Here is an 11,281-nt window from a genome sequence, read left to right as displayed (position 1 = left end):
AGAACATGGACAGTCGCTGCCAGTCGCTGTAGACAGTGCTGATGCTGAACCAGATGGACCAATGGCCTAACTCAGTATAAAGCAGCTCCCTGTTTAAATCACCCTTCATTCAGAACCATAAGGACTAGAATCTTACTTTATTTTTAGGGAAACTGTTGCACATGCAGAAGGGCCCAGGTTCAGTCCTCAGCGGCATCTCCAGGTAGGGCTGAGAGACACCCCTGCCTGAAGCCCTGAGAGCCGCTGCCAGTGCAGACAGCACTGGGCTAGAGAGCACCCATGGGTCTGCATCCAACATTCCTGGGTAAATGAAGCGGATCCTCGCATCTGGTCCAATCCTGCCTCAGGCCAGGGCTCGGAGTCTTAGTTTGCCTTAGCCACCCTGCTTCATCCGCCCGTGCTGGGAGCTGCACAGCAGGAGTTGGGCCCATCTGTTCTCCTGGTACCTTTCAGTAGTTTTCAGGTTCCCTTAAGGACATAAGAACATCTAGTTCCTCACCCCAACCGTAATAGGAAGCCTGCAAGCAGGACCCTTCAGGGAGGAAGGGCGGGATATCAGTTTAATAGATAAATAAAATAAATAAGCACAACTGGCCTTCAGAGGCATATTGCCTCCAAATGTTAATGCAGCTTCAAATAGCATTTGCCTTTTTTGCAGCCACATCACACTGTTGGCTCATATTCAGTTTGTGATCAACAACAATCCCAAGATCCTTCTTGCATGTAGTATTGCTGAGCCAAGTATCCCCCATCTTAATAACTGCATTTAGTTTCTTTTTCCTAGGTGTAGAACTTTACACTTATCCCTGTTAAATTTCATTCTGCTGTTTTTAGCCCAATGCTCCAGCCTATTAAGATCCCTTTGAATTTTGTTTCTGTCTTCCAGGGAATTAGGTATTCCTCCAAATTTTGCATCATCTACAAGTTTGATAAGCATTCCCTGCCCCTCCTCATCCAAGTCATTAATAAAAATGTTGAAGAGCACTGGGTCCAAGACAAAGCCCTATAGTAGCCCGCTAGTTACCCCCCCAGGTTGAGAAGAAACCATTGATTAGCACTCTGAATATGATTGTGTAGCCAACTGTGGATCCACCCAATAGCTGTTCCATCCAGTCCACATTCAGCTAGCTTGCTAATCAGAATATCATGTGGCATTTTGTCAAAAGCTTTGCTAAAGTTGAAATATATTGTGTCCACAGCATTCCCACAGTCTATCAGGGAGGTTTGTTGTTGTTGTTATGTGCCTTCAAGTCGATTATAACTTATAGCGACCCTATGAATCAGTGACCTCCAAGAGCATCTGTCATGAACCACCCTGTTCACATCTTGTAAGTTCAGGTGTGTGGCTTCCTGTATGGAATCCATCCATCTCTTGTTTGGCCTTCCTCTTTTTCTACTCCCTTCTGTTTTTGCCAGCATTATTGTCTTTTCTAGTGAATCATGTCTTCTCATGATGTGTCCAAAGTATGATAACCTCAGTTTCATCATTTTAGCTTCTAGTGATAGTTCTGGTTTAATTTGTTCTGACACCCAATTATTTGTCTGTTTTGCCTAGAATGCCCTCCCTTGTCCTTAACATGGCTGCAACCATATCTACTCAGAAGTAAGTCCTATTGAGTTCTATGGGGCTTAGTTCCTTAATAAGCATGCTTACAGTTGCTGCCTTCAGGGGCATCTATCTGTGCTCCCATCTAACGTCTCTGCAACACTAAGCTCCTTTCTTCCAATAATGGCCTGGCCTGAGGGCACGTAATCCCTTCTTGCCAGAAGCAAGTAAGCTAGATTAAATGTTCCCTAAAGGCGTTGAACTGTGACTTGGCAGACCAGGGTTTGAATCCCCACACAGCCATGAAGCTCCCTGGGTGACCTTGGGCCAGTCACTGCCTCTCAGACTCAGAGGAAGGCAATAGTAAACCACCTCTGTCTGAATACTGCTTACCATGAAGACCCTATCTGGGATCAACTTGAAGGCAGTCCATTTCCATTTTGCATCACCCTAAGCTTGTGAGAAAGAATGACCTTGTCACTTCAGATGGACCTAGGAACACCCTATTTTAGGTAAGATTTCTATTTTAATCTCCAGAGAATTTTTTTTGAATGGTATGCTCCAAGCAACTGTGGTTGATACAATGTATCATGTTTAATGATATCACTAGGGCCCGCCCCCTGACGTCACTAGGGCCTGCCCCCTGATGTCACTAGGGCCCACCGCCTGATGTCACTAGGGCCCGCCCCCTGATGTCACCAGGGCCCTCCCCCTGACGTCACTAGGGCCCGCCCCCATTTTCTCAGGTTTTTGGATGGTTCCGACCTGGCAACCCTAGTTCAGCCGCTTTGCATGAGCTGCCTGAGCCACAGCAAAACCAGGATGAGCGACTTAGTGTATCTCTGGCTGAGCTAGAGTTGCAGAGTTATGCCGGTATAGCCCTGGTTGAGCCAGGAGTCAGCCGGCTGACCCAGGGATCCACCAGATCCCAACTTGCTTATCCTGGTGGATCTTGGCTTTAGATTGTCTCCTCAGGCTGGTTTCCTGCTTCTCAAAGATTCAAATACATGTTATTGTTTGTTTTAATAACTTAAGCAATATGATCCCCAATTACTTTTTTTGTTTGCCATTTTGTCAACTAATATTTCTTATGTCCATTCCATTTTTTTCTTTTCCTTTCTTTTTAGAGTTTCCTCATCTCTACTGTCAATGGTGCAGGAATCTTCTATGGCTTATTTGTTCCTTTTCTCCTCAGGCAAAACATCAAATAAATTTTGAGGAAATGACAAATGAATTTCAATACCGTTAATGATGTTTCTCAAGAGGGGAAGGACTCTTGAATCCCCTGGTTGACGGTAGATATTGCCTAAAGTGAGATGAAGTGAGTTTGGGAGCTCTTCCTCAGGCAAAATATCTGAGGAATATCAGTGGAAGTCAAAAGGGTTTCGAGAAGGCCAACTTTGTCATTGGAGTTTTGCACATCCTTGTTTGAAAGGCTCCAGAAAATAGGTAAGTGATAACTTGTCTTATTGCAGGAATCGGGAAGAAGATCCATCCGGCAGGCCAGATCCTGCTCTCCACGCAGGCCATTTTGACAGGTGGGTGGGGCCTCCCACCTGTCCGTCACCTGATGTCACAGTTATGGCAGATGACCCTGACTAAACATTTTCCTTTGGAGGCAAGGGTCAAGTTGTGCCTGCAGAGTAAGAGTAAGCTCAGAACGTATTTTACAGGTTATGCATGCAAAAAGCCCACAGGCCAAATTCCATTTTCCTGATTGTGCTTTGACACGCCCCAGCTTTTTCATTTCTACCTAAACTCTATCAAACAATTCGAACCACAGGCAGAATCATAAGCAGCAGACAGCAAGAGTCTGGTCAATCCAAAACTGAGTTCAAATTTTGAATTCCAATTTGCACTTAAACAAAAAAAATAATAATACAAATTTGAACATTGCCCAGAGAAGGGTTTAGAAATGTGCACTCTGAAACCAAACCCTTAACTCCACTAATAAAGCAGAAGCAACTCGTTCTCTTCTCCATCTCTCTGTTTCATAGCTGTTTCATATTGGTCCATGGAAAAGGAAATATTTTTGTATGCTCCGCAAGCCGAGAATGTTGCTTTCATATTCAAAGGACAACTGATTGACATATTTTGGGGCGGGTTAGGATGTTCCCCCAGGCCACATTTGAGAGGCTCTTGACTTACCCTGCATGGGTCATGTGGCACAGCTAATTTACTTATGTCACCTTGGTCAGTTTGAGTAAACAAGGCTATTGTTCTCCAAAGTGATTCTGGCATGTTCTAGATGTTTCCCTTGTTTGTCAGATCTGCTCCGATCAGGAGATTGCGGATACTTTGTCAGAAAGGAATAGCTGTTCACAGGATTGACTGTTTAATATGGAACACTTGTCCTGGTCATGGGACGCCATTAGCCAGATGACAGACGCCACTATTTCCATGCGCCCTGTTTGAGCTTTTGCCTTTGTTCCAGTACTCAGTTTTTGGAATGCACAGAAGGAAGGAAGCACTTCATTTATATGTATATTTGTTTATTGCAAAAGACTATTTATAAACTGCCAGCTCATTAAAAAAAAAATCATGGTGGTGGACAATAAATAAATCCTACAGAAAACTGGTGTTAATGATGGCATAACATACAGAAATGCTGGCATAAATACCCCCCATTCCAAACTCCATTCAGGAGGAATATGATTTACAGCACCCTTTTTGTCAGACTTCTTAGTTTCTGTGTCATGTGACCGAGCTCAAAGGGATTTGGAATAGGTGTCTCTCCTTGCCCTGCCCCTCTTTTCGGGGACTTTCACTAGTGTTAAGTTATGTCCCAGCTCTGCCAAGAAATGAAAAGATCTGCCAAATCCAAACTCTCCTCCTGGTGGATCTTGGGTTTGGGATAGTGTTGTTAAGCACCATAAAATTGTAAAATCATAAAATACAGAGCAAATTAACAACATTGAACCAAATAAATATTCTAAAAATGCTTGGCGAAACAACTAAAGGATTGTAGGAAGCTACTAAGACACTCAATAATTTTGGTGGAAGCATTCCTGGTCAAGGAAAGTTTCATGGGACATTGTAAGTTTTTAATGAAGCAAAATTTCTCAGGGGAAAGCTGAACATTCCTAATATTTACTTTAACACAGGAGACAGAGGACAACTTCTGAACAGTCTCTCTCTCTCTCTCTCTCTCTCTCTCTCACTCACTCATGCACACACACACACATTTTCCCGAGTACCAAAGGCGTCCCCAACACAAAATAAAGTACTTCTTCACACAGTACACGAACTATGAGAATTTGCTCTTACAAGTGATGACCACCAATTTGAATGGCTTTAAAAGAGAATTAGACACATTCGTGGAGGATAAGGATTACTATAATGCAACTCCACTGCTGGAGGCAATATGCCTCTCAATACCAGTTGTAGGGAACCACAACTGGGGAGGGTACTGTTGCACTCGGGTCCTACGTTTGCTCTTCCCATAGGCACGTGCTTGGCCATTGTGATCATACACAGTGCTAGACTTAATGAACCATTAGCCTGATCCAGAAGGGCTGTTGTCAGGTTCTTAATGCAGTACGAGCTCAATGAGTCATTCAGAGAAGTTGTGTTTGAACAACAGGAAGTGGCATGCCGGCAACTGAGAACTTCATTGCTGGTGGCTTCCTCACCACACATCAGTTCATCAAGCTGTCCATGTCATCTGGGTTACTGGGCTGGTCAGGACATTTGGTAGCATCTGGTGCCAATGCAAGGGAACTGGGTCTTATTCTCTCTCTCCACTCCCTCCTCTGAATAATCTTTTTTTAAGCATCATGAAGTGGACACAATAAACAAAGCCAATTGGAAGCAGCGTGAATAATTTAATTGCTCGGTGGGGAATGACCAGATATGAGGAGATGCGCTTCAGCATCCCCCAAATTAATGAAAAGCCTTTTATGGAACCATAAAAAAAAAACACCAGACATAATTCAATCATTTCCAAAAGGGCAATGGCTACGAAGCTTATTAAATGCTCAGTACAGCTGAGGTGCGTACTGGGATAAGACAGAAAGCGCACTCAGCAAGTATGTAACAAAAACATGTTTCCCCCCTTTTGCTGACAGGCAGATAGCCTGACCTGGGCATTTAATAAGCTATATTTACTGATTATATATGTTTTCACTGACTTGCTCAGTCAGGACACAGTGCTAATAAAGAAAATGATTGCAACAAGAGACTCTGACAACTTTTTTTTTTAACCGTTAGCTGAGGAGAGAGGCTGCTGTGCCAAAGGGGAGCAGCTCGTGCGCATCGCCAGCCAACAATCTCTCTTCCCATGAGGGAGTAGATGGGCATCCTCTTCCTACACACATATAACTTGGAAGCTTGTTCAGACAAAGGCTGGTTTGCATCCCTCCCCCAACAAAAACTGGGTCAAAAGTTGGTGCAACTCAGCCCTTTGCACACGGCATCTTTTGTGGGGAGTTCCCATGTCACATGACTACATAAGAAAAGCCCTGATGGATGAGGCCAAAAGTCCATCTGATCTAGCACCCTGTTACAGGCTGTAGCTCAGTAGTGCAGCACGTGCTTTGAATTCCAAAGGGCTCAGATTAAACCCCTGGCATAGGAACATATATATATATGTAATGTCTACACTGACTGGCAGTGGCTTCTCCAGGGTTTCAGGCAGAGTTCCCACCCCCAGTCCTACCTGGAGATGCCAGAGGTTGAACCTAGGTCTTTCTGTATGTAAGGCAGATGCTCTATCACTGAACGACAGCCTTTCCTCACATCTTCAGGGATGGCTGGGAGGGACGCCATTCTGAAATTCCAGAGAGCTGTATATGTTCCTAGGTACCTGTACAATCAAATGCTTCATATGTTCCTAAGCCTACTAGCAAGCCATGAACAGGTATTGGAGGGCATGTTTCCTCTCCACTTCTGTTTAGCTATCTTGGTTGAGAGGCACCCAACCTCCACAAAGGCATCAGAAAAGCCTTGGTGGAACCAAGTCCAAGGGTAGCCAAGGAGGTGCCCTCCAACAGTTGTTGGACTACATCTCCTATCAGCACCAGCCAACATTGTCCAGGAATTATGAGAGCAGAGCTTGGAAAAGTTACTTTTTTGAACTGCAACTCCCATCACCCCAATCCAGTGGCCATGCTGGCTGGGGCTGATAGGAATTGTAGTTCAAAAAAGTAACTTTTCCAAGCTCTGGATGAGAGTCACAGTCCAACAATGTGTGGCGGGCACAACATTGACTACCCCTGATCTAGGCAAACATCCTGCCAACCAGATATCTCTAGGATGCCCACAAGCATGTCATGAAGGCAACAGACCTTCCTTGTTGCTCCACAGTAAATTGCATTCAAGGGTATGCTGCCTCTGAACATGGAGGTTCAAGTTAGCCATCATAACTACTAGGCACTGATAGACTTATCGCCTATGAATTTGTCCAATCTCCTTTTTAAACCTTTCTGCACTAGTGGACGTCTGCATATCATGAGTCACTGAATGCCATAAAATCACTGGGCGCTGTGTGAAGAAGGACTTTCTTTGTAACATGTTCCATTATGTACACAGTGAAGGGGGTGCAAGTGCCATGCATTGGTTGTGGGCCCACATGTGGACCATTTTTTCACTATATGGTAGAGAGAAATTCACTGTTGTCGGCTCCTCCAGATGTCCTTTGTGTATTCATGATGGCTTGTATTCATTGTGCTGTCAGGGTGGTTATATGCAAAACTGTAAAAGTTTGAGAGCAGACATACTGCCTTGTTTCCAATCCCATACCTTCTTGCTGAAACCCTGCAACTTTTTACACCGCAAATGTTCGTTTTATTTTATTTAATTTCCCTGCTTTTGCAAGAGTGCCCCTCCAGGTGGCAACAATGTGGTAAGATTGAGGAAGATTGCAGAACAACTAATACAGCAGAATGATACAGTAAAGGACCGAAGATCCACCAGGATAAGCAGAGTTTGGAATAGGTGGATCTCCAGCTGAACCTTCATCCTGCTTCAAGTTCAGCCAGAGATATGCCAGTGCAAGTCCTCCATCCTGGTACAGCTGGAGTGTAGCCAGCTCAGCCAGGGCTGAAGCCAGCTAAGCCAAGGGCAGGGTAAGTCCTGAAAAGGGGGTGTTCCGGGGGAGTGGTGAACGCAGGACACCTATTCCAAACTCTGTTCAGCTCGGTCATGTGGCCTAACAACCCAGCAGAATTTACACTGGCAAACAGGGCAAGTCAAACTTTATTTCCAGGCTTGGGCCGGCTCAGCTGAAAGTAGCCCCGCTCCTGAACAAAGTTTGCAATAGAGCATAATTTACACCAGCATAATTTACCCCGGGTGTAAAGTACACTGGGTACCTAACATTGGGATTGCTCTGCCCTGCACTACTATCATATCAATGACATGTTGCAGAATGCACTTGAAGAACCGCCCATCTAGAGGGACCCTAAAAATGTGCATCTCGAAGGGAAAAAAAAAATCTGTTCACACAGACATAAATACAAAGTAATGCACATGCACTAGGACATTTCAGTTAAAAAACCACATTTATTGGGACAATTAATTTGACTTTAAAACGGCTGTTTTTCTCATTACATGTTACATCAATCATATTTTCAAATGTTTGATTGCTCTTGGCATCATTTATAAAAGTCATTGGAGATAATTCTATTGGGCAGAGTGGACAAGGTGGTCTCTCAGGTCTGCCAAGGGCCCCACTGGTTAATTTCTGAAGAGACAGACTGAGTCTAGAAGAACTAAGGATGGATGAATCTGATTTCCATTTCTCCCAATTTCTAGTTTTTTCATTGTTACTTTCCAAATTTCCACATTGGTTTGCAATAATAATAAACCTCTGTATTTTAGTTCATTTTTCTCCTAACATACTTTTTTTTGCAGTCTTCCCTACTGTGCACATTTTTGCAAACAACAATACATATTTGTATGTTATTTTCACTTTTATCTGTGCATTTTGATTCACATCTTCCCCTAACATTTCCATCCCCGAGCCCATGTGTTGGTTGGAGAACTATACTGTAAAATTCAGAGATGTGTGAATTTTGAAGGACAGCTACGTTTCAGTCTGTGTGTGGCTTCAGGAGGTATGAATTAAGTAGGTTTGCATGAAAATGTGAAGCAAACCAAATTTCACCCCCATTCCTAGGTGGAGCTCAGCCAAAAATGTTGCCCCACTTTTGTGGTTCCCTTCTTGGGCCACAGAAAGTGGAGAAGCATTTTTGACAATATTCCAGGTGGGTGATGGTAGAAATTCTATTTCTTTTTTTAAAAAAAAGGTCTTCGGGGGTGGGGGATGTTTACCATGTTCAGTGCTGATGGCAACAATGGCAGCGTTGTAGTTCTTTCTTTTAACTAGCAGATTTTCCAACACTGGTAGAGTAGAGTTGCAATCTACATAACCACCATTCCCACAATGTTCTGTACAAATGATGCTATGTTGTGGCCCTCACTGGCCAGTACTACTTGACATCTGCACACACACACCAACACACACACCACACACACCAACACACACACCACACACATACCAACACACACAGCCTCTCAAACAACATTGCATCAAGTCTAAAGCAGTGGTTGGGAACCTTTGGCCTGCAATATGTTGCTAAACTACATCTCCCATCAGCCCCAGCAAGTAAGGCCAACGGCCAGGGATGATGGGAGTTGTAGTTTGGCAACATCTGGAGGGCCAAATGTTTCTCACAGCTGGTCTAAAGGTACATGAGACCACCACCTTGCTGGAACTAAGCTCTGGCTCTGATGAGTGCATGACTGGGCGAGTGTCTGAGAACCACACCCATGCCATCTCGGGTTCTATGATGGAAGAAAGGCAGGGTATACATGTAAGGACATAAACAAACAAACAAACAAATAACAAATGATAGCTGGTTGTGCCCTCCTTCCATTTTCCAGGATAATTTTTTTTGGCTCGGCTATAGTTACTGCCTTTCTGGAAGTCAAAGCCTGCAACACCAAATTCAGACAGTAGTTACTAGGGAAGGCTACTTTCATGCTGCACATCCTTTTGTTTCCTTACTTTTTAGGAGCCAAGGGTTTCATACAACCTTGTGGCAGTGTGCCAGAGAAGATATCCTTGCCGAATCTTTCCTGGACTACAGCGCCGCCACCAATGATGGCTGAAGGGTGGCATTGCAGCTGCTAGCACCACAGGAATCAGATGACACCATGATCCAAAGAGGGCAATAGCTAATTGGCAGAGTGCATGTAGGGGTGGAGGAAATTTCGTTTCAGCCCAAGTGCCGCATTCCCTTCTAGGCGACCTTCCTAGGGCCACATGACAGCGGTGAGCAGGGCCAGCGGCACAAGTGAGTAGAGCAACAAATGTAAATGTTACATTTGCGCAGGAGGCTAGTTTATTTGCATGGACACTCACACATACCCCTCCAAGCAAGAGGCATTATCAGAGTTCAAGGACACATTTCAGTTAGGCAAGAAAACACTGAAGGAAGGTGAATGTGGAGTGTGGCCTGAGAAGAGGGTTTGAAGCCATAGAGAGAGACCTGTAGGGCTGCCTCAGTACTGGTGCAGACCTCCCATATATGTCCTTGACTCCATGCTTTCTTCTAGGTTTGTCTATTATTAGTATTATTATTACTGCTATTATTTTACATCTCCCAGAAATGATCTGGTACACACAATAAATGATGTTGTTGTTGTTGTTGTTGTTAGAACTCAATGAGCCCTTCCCCAAATCTAGCTCTGTAGCCTGGAAGACTCTATCAGAAAATATTAATCTTGTGGTTACCACCCTTTTTTCTTCAAATGTTTAGAGCAGTGTGATTCCCAGCAATGGTTACTTTCCTCTTTCAACAAGCCTTTTAAGGGGAGACCTATCCCGGTCTGCATCTGTGTCAGAATTGTTTAATATGTTTTTTTAATAATGTTTCTAACCCTTTTTTTAAGGTTGCTTTTTTCAAAAATGTTTTTAATGCTGTTTTGTTTTAATGTATTTTAAGATCTGCTTTTATGATGTTTTAAAGTGTTTTAGTGCTTTGTTTGCCGCCCTGGGCTCCTGCTGGGAGGAAGGGTGGGATACAAATTAAATAAATAAATAATAGTCATGATGGCTATGCTCTGCCTCCATAGGCAGAGACAGTATGCTTCCAAACAGCAGTTGCTGGGAACTGCAGGTGGGGACAATGCTTTTTGCAATCAGGTCCTGCTTGTGGGCTTCCTGTTGGGGCACCTGGTTGGCCACTGTGAGAACAGGATGCTGGACTAGATGGGCCATTGGCCTGATCCAACAGGCTGTTCTTATGTTCTTAAGAATCATTTAACAGATTACATCATTGCACTTTCACATATACTCCTATCCTTCCGCTTTCCCTCTCCCAAGAGAATCTGGTATCTCTTCAATCAGAAACTATCAGAGAATGGATATTTGGGCCAGTACTGATGTCAACAGCAAGATGATTATGAGACTTTATATCACGTTATGTAATGAGAATGCTTATTATCCTCATATTTATCTATGAGTAGAGCTTAAACAAGATGGTTCTCGGGGTTTTGCAAATATTAAAATGCTTTGCCTTTTTCATTGAGTTTTGGTTCTCCTTGCAGAAAGTATTGTTCATTGGCATCCACTTTCAATTGCCTTCATTTACTCGCAAAAATGTCATCATGTTGCCAGTTCTCATTGCCTATATAGCATTGTGAAATCAATCCATCACCTCTGACCACCAAATAGATTAGATCACCTGTGTGATTAATCCTGACAGCAGTTGCCCTCACTCACTGTTCAAT

At 43.7% G+C, this 11,281-nt stretch overlaps 1 long non-coding RNA gene across 2 annotated transcripts in view; it reads left to right on the top strand.

Moving 5' to 3' along the window:
- The window catches only part of LOC133375614 (uncharacterized), a 21,073-nt gene extending 10,036 nt beyond the window's left edge, over positions 1 to 11,037 (top strand). Inside the window, exons 2-4 of one of the 2 annotated variants that reach the window (XR_009760262.1) lie at positions 1,556 to 1,603; positions 2,742 to 2,995; positions 9,562 to 11,037. This is a non-coding gene — a long non-coding RNA (uncharacterized LOC133375614). The remainder of the gene's footprint in view (positions 1 to 1,555; positions 1,604 to 2,741; positions 2,996 to 9,561) is intronic. The other variant, XR_009760264.1, reaches the window with a different exon arrangement.
- Positions 11,038 to 11,281: the final 244 nt, after the last annotated feature.

This window comes from Rhineura floridana, chromosome 1, assembly GCF_030035675.1.
Source record: "Rhineura floridana isolate rRhiFlo1 chromosome 1, rRhiFlo1.hap2, whole genome shotgun sequence".
Taxonomy (NCBI): Eukaryota; Metazoa; Chordata; class Lepidosauria; order Squamata; family Rhineuridae; genus Rhineura; species Rhineura floridana.
Note: the sequence above shows the minus strand (reverse complement) of the source record. Positions and strands in the feature narration are given on the sequence as shown.